This window comes from Protopterus annectens, chromosome 11.part0 (assembly GCF_019279795.1).
Source record: "Protopterus annectens isolate FY-2018-M chromosome 11.part0, PAN1.0, whole genome shotgun sequence".
NCBI lineage: Eukaryota > Metazoa > Chordata > Ceratodontiformes > Protopteridae > Protopterus > Protopterus annectens.
Window position 1 is genome coordinate 305,862,953 of NC_056745.1, and position 6,189 is coordinate 305,869,141.

General features: G+C 35.2%; 1 protein-coding gene across 2 annotated transcripts in view; it reads left to right on the top strand.

The window, feature by feature from the left end:
* LOC122815359 (solute carrier organic anion transporter family member 1A2-like) overlaps positions 1–6,189 on the top strand; it is a 420,483-nt gene that overhangs the window by 244,144 nt on the left and 170,150 nt on the right. The gene's annotated exons all lie outside the window — the stretch shown is intronic.

The following is a 6,189-nucleotide window of genomic DNA, read 5'->3' on the forward strand; positions in this document are numbered from 1 at the left end:
AGTACACTGATCAATACTGACCAATTTGAGACTCTGTCCAGGTGAAATACAAAACGTTTCACAAACAAAAATACAGAAATGTAAGCAATAACAAAGCAGTTCAGACTAATTACATAGAAAAAACTGTGTATATACATCATTGTGAATAAATGCAGTGCAATGTACAATCAAGCACTATATGATATATATATATATATATATATATATATATATATATATATATATATATACACACACACACACATATATATATGTGTTTGTGTGTATATACATATATATATATATATATACATATATATATATATATATATATATATATATATATATATATATATATATATATATATATATATATATATATGTGTGTGTGTGTGTGTGTGTGTGTATATATGTACATATATATTAGTTTCTACAGTGGGTTAATCTTCAGTGAATCTTCAGAAAGGAGAAGATACTCAGAAAAGGATAGTTTAGGTAATATGTCCTGTGTTGGAGCAGGAACATCTGGCTTGGATAAAGGAGTGCTATCTTAGTTGCATTCTGAATTTGGAATAAGTGTTTATTTCCTTAATGTTGATGGGGAGTGTGACGTCCGACTATATCCCACTGGACTGCCACCAATTAAATGACGTCCCTTACTATCCTGTGTCAGTAACTAAGGAGCTTCAATCCTCACTACTGACTCCAATATAAGCCTGTCACTTGAAGAGAAGTAATATTTTACAATTTTCCCCTAACACCACAAAAGGGACATACTCTATTTTCCTGGGACTGGACTATATACCTTTGTCCACCCAAATGTATTTTTCTTATTACACACTTTAGAGTAAAGTGTCCCAGTTTAAGACCTCTGATACACTCACACTCAAAGTAAATTTAAATCTCACATATTCAAACACTTTTAGGAAACCCTGACACAGATTTCCAGCTATTTATCTTTCCCAAAAATAATACGATAATGCTGCCACCAATCAGAGGGTCTTCATGCACTTCTAAAGGGGTGTCTGATTATGAAAATTAATTATCAAAATAAATAATAGCTATGACCAGAACAGCCAGGCCTTTGAGGTGACCTGGTGAGTATCAAACAGGTAGAAGTACTCTCTAATCTCCAAAGAAAAACACTGGTTTTCAGCCCCAATGTAAAGTAATGATAAGTAAAAATGATTACAAGTTGAAAATCAATAACTCTCAATAAACATTAGAATTCAATCACCAGAAATGTAAATCCAGCTGCAGGACAGAAGTCCATTAGTCAAGAAAAACTCTAGCTTACTATCTAAACTTTCCTGATCTAATTAAAGTAATACTGTCCCTGATCTGCTCTAAGATATAATAGCAAGGCCAAGGCAAGCTTACAGTTTTCTTGATGAGTTCTCTTTTCTTGGTGTTCACTGACTGCTCAGTACTTGACAAACTGCACAGCTTCTCAGTCTCAACTGTCTTCAGGAGTCTCAACTGTCTTCAGCAGGAAAAAAGATTATTTTTCTATCAATCAGCTGCTTAAATCATCTCTTAGCAACAAGGAACATTCCAATGACATCACTCACTGCTCAGCTGATTATTCACAGTTTGTACTTTATAGTTAGAAGTGTATCAAGGCAGTGACAGATTCTTTAAACAGTCTGCTTAAACAGGAAAATACTCAACATTTTAAAACTCATTTACATTTTCACAATCAGGCATGCTGGCATACAATACAAGTTAATCTAAGAATATGCACAAATCTGCCAGACATGCTAACACAGATGACAATGTTTTCAGTTTCTTCACGGGGAGAGTTAGCCAAAGAGTATACACCTGAGAGGAAAAAGCATGTGCAGTGCTGTAGAGTTTGGTTCTAGGGGTAATGAGAGTTGGTGTGACTTGTGAGTAGTGTCTCAGGTTGCATGAGAAGGTTTTTTTTTTTTCTTGAAGTCTATGTGCAATGGTAAGTAAATGTGTGGAACTGGAATAGTTTGCAAAGTTGGGATCCTAAAAGCAGGTAAGATCTTTGCTTTATGCGTAGCCATTTGGCTTTTTCTAACATGATACTGTGATGCTCACAGACAAGTGAGTTTGTAATGAATTGACAGATGCTGTTAGAGATAGTCTGGAGTGTGGCAATGTTTTTCTTGGAGGCAAAAGCAAAAAACCGGAAGCTCATATTCAAGTTGAAAAAGGAGACCTCCTTTTGCAATAACTGCTCTGGCTGGTTGTGATAGAAGAAGGAAAATCATTTTAGCCCAGATGAGGAGGGAGTTTATTTTGGCTCTCACTTTATCTATGTGGAAATGGAAGTTTAGCAACTGATCAAGCCATAGTCCTAGGTATTTGAAGGAGGAGGTTCTCTCTGTAGAATGGTTGTACAGGTCAAAGATAGTTAAAGAGTCAGGTGCTTGCTGAATTTTCTGTTTGCTTCCAAAAAGTACAGTTTTGGTCATGGTGGGATTGAGAAGTAGTTTATGGTCTATGAGCTATTGGTGAAGCAAGTGTAAGTCAAACTGGGGTTGGCACTGGATGTTACTGTGAGAGTGACCTGATCAGTAAATGACAATGTCATCAGCATAGAGGATACATGGGAGATGGGGTAGGACACAAGGATGTTTCCTAATGAATGCCGAGAAGAGGAGAGGGCAAGAATGGATCCATGTGGTACACCTTTGCCAATAGGTGCTGATTCTGATTGGGAGGATTGTATTTTAACTCTGACATATCAATCAGTGAGGAAGATTTTAAATCAGTGAGGGGTGTCTGGACTGTACCAATTTCAACTAGTTTGTTTTGGAGAAGTTAATGGTCAGTGAGGTCAAATGCCTTAGTCAGGTCTGTAAATACGGCACCTGTTAAGGAAGTCACTGTCAGAGTTTAGCAGGATGCTGTAAGTTAAAGACTGAAGCTCTGTCATAGTACTTTGTTGAGGCCAGAATCCATGTAGTTTGGAGAAGAGCAGGTGGTACTGCTAGATATAGAGGGAGAGTTTAGTGTAGACTATCTTTTCAAGACGTTTACCTAGAATTGGAAGGATATATATTGGACAGAAGTGAGATGTATCTTTTGGATTGGCTTGTTTTGGGAGAGGTTTACTTAGAGCAGTTTTCCAAATCTATGGCATTTGTTTTAGGTGAGGCATAGATTATATATGCGAGTGATAGGAAGACATAGATGTTCTCTGCAGTGATATATGAACCAGGGGGTTTATGCTGTCAGATCCAGGAGGGGTGTCAGTGAAAATATTTTCAAGTAGAACAGAGACTTCTTTGAGACATATGCATTTGAAGTGGAAGAGTACAATGAATGGTGGTGGGGTGGGCAATGCATACTCTTTGAGAATTGTGGGCTTTATTGATGGGAGATTGCTAAAAACTTTAAGGAAATCTTCTGGAAAAAGTGTTTCTGTACTACACTGAATGGTGTTTGTAGAATGGGATATCATAAGGAAGTTTTCTTCCTGTAAGTAGGTTACTTCCAAAAGAGTTTGGGGGTCTGTAAGATGGTAATTTGTTTCTTTGTTTGGAGATTTCTTTTGTGCCTTCTGATGGAATTCTTGGGTAGGTTATCCAAGACTATAAAGGAGATGCATGTTTTAGTTGTGGGTGTCTGCTTACATTTTTGTATTGCTTCATTCCTTAAGGAATTGATTTTATAATATATTTACTGGAAATAGCATTTTATGGGTTCACAGTAGGCATTCTGTAAAGGATAAGGGAAATTAAGATATAATAGGGACAGGATTACAAAGTTTATCATCCTTCAGCAGCAAATATGCTTTACATTTATCTGCACCAAGAACAAGATAGTGTATTTTAGTTATGTCAAAAAAAATAATTTTGTATTCATTGTAACACAGGCTATGTCACTTTTAACAATGTACCACACTTGGTGTGAATGAACCTGACAGTATAAATGCTCAGACTTTTTCATGTTATACAAGAGTGCTCCAAAGCAAAAACACAGAACTTCCTTATAGATATGCAGAAATATGTTTCAAAGAAACACAGAGTACCCATATTTCCAACAACACTAAATTTAATCAGAATAGCCCATGTACTGACACACATTTTCATTTTATTGTTCAGAATTTAATCAAAATAGATTTTGTAAATGTTGTATTATAGCTGTTCTGGATTTTGGTTGTTTATTTCCAACTGATATTTGTACAGTGTAAATTTGCAATGCCTGTAATAATGAGAATGGAACAAGTTAATTACAGAATCTGTTTCACTGCTTTGGGTTAAATATTATAAACAGCAGTTATAGACAGCTGTATAAAATAAGAACTTTTCTGACATATTGAACATTTCAGCAACATTTTCTTTCATGCTAGCACCACCAGTGACACAAAATATTCAGGTCAGTGAGCTGTGTCATCCTCTGATGGGACTGCATATAGCAGATGGAATTCAAAAGGTATAGTTGCGATGCAAGGGGTGTCCTCATCATACAAAATCAATGGCAGAGTTTTATACTTCCCCCAAAAATACATTTTTCAAAAATACTATATTTTGGTTTAGATAACAGTGGACTGAAAAATATATGGTGTGAGTAATTTCTATAACCTTGTACCTTTTCTTTTCTTTTATTTCTTCACATCACAATATAGCATATGCAAAATATGATGAACAAGAGGTTACAGTAAGCAATTTTTGTAATGTTGCTTTTCAACTGCATATCTCTTTGGCAGTTTCATGCCATCATATCAGTAAATCCAGTATAATATTTCACTTGGACTTATTGCAAAAAGAGAACTGCTAATATATTTTGTTGAGAATTATAAATGTATAGACTATATTCTGTACAGGTATATGTGCACACAAATGGTGATACAAGTATTTGGACTTTAGAGTGAAGAAAGAGATTGTTATGGGAGGTGTTTCAAACATATGAGGGAAAAATTAGTAGAAATATCATGTTTTAGGTGCAGAATAGGCATTTTGTAAAGAGTAAGGGAGATTAAGATATTTTCTCAATGACAGGCAAACATCATACCAAATGCTGAAGACAGAAGGAACTTTGAAATCAGAAAGTATAACTGCAGCTGCAGTCCTTTCTGCTGCAGCCAGAACGTGCTAAAGGAAAATGCTACGTGAAATTTGGTCCTATGAGACTTCATTACAAACTTTATGATGAGTAGTTTCTGAGAAAACAATTAGAACTGGTAGCATTAGAAAGCATTTCCCAGTATCAAACACTGACTCGCAATCATACCTCTCAACTGTCCAGATTTTTCCAGCATGTCCAGATTTTTGACTCATATTTTTGGTCTGTTTTCCATAAAATTAGTGATTTTCTAGCAAACATTGAGGACTGAAGTCACTAGATAATGCAGACATTTGAGTTTCATACTTCGCATCCTTCATAAAATGCATGCTAATGCAAAACCTGCTGTTCTAGCAACTTTTTAAGTTTATAAGAGCAATAATTGAAATCTGTCCTTTTTTTGGGCCTTTGTCCAGATTTCTTGGGATAAGAAGTTGAGAGGCATGCTCACAACAGTGATGGGTTGTAGAAGTATGCTATGAATGAGGAAGACAGAGAAAGAGCTATGAGGTAACAGAGTTTAGGACCTGCTTCTACCTACCTATCTGTAACCCTCCCTCCGTTTTTTGTGATCTTGATTCTTTACATCACACTTTTTCTGTATGTGTGTGTCTCTATGTTTTTGTTTCTGTCTAACTCTCCTTAAAACATATCAAAGATATATGAATTGATATTGAACTTTACCAGGTAGTCTTGACTTTGATGATGGTACAGCGTTCCACTTGTGTATTATATTAGTAACTCATCTAAATAACTGAGATTACTGCACAATCTGTTCTCCATAGTTGTAATTTTCTTCTGCTAATCATAAAACACTTTGCAACCTCGTCTAAACTTCAGTTACACAGTGTTTGCTAGGTTTTTAAAATTTGTTGTGTCGAAGTTAAAATAACTTTGAATGGATTTTTGTCACACCTATATTTCTTAAATGATAATTCCCTTTTAGGCACTCATTAAAACTGGATTTGTTTGAAAAAAAAAAAAAAACAGAAAACAATTATCATTTCAGTGCTGATAAAGAATGAAATATTTATGTAACTATATGGATCAAACACATTATGACCACTATGCCTGTAGCTTTGACAAACATGGAAGCTTGGTAAGAAATTTTGGTAGAAGGAGACCTGTTTTATGGATGATGATTTTCTGATAAATTTTTCAGAATACCTT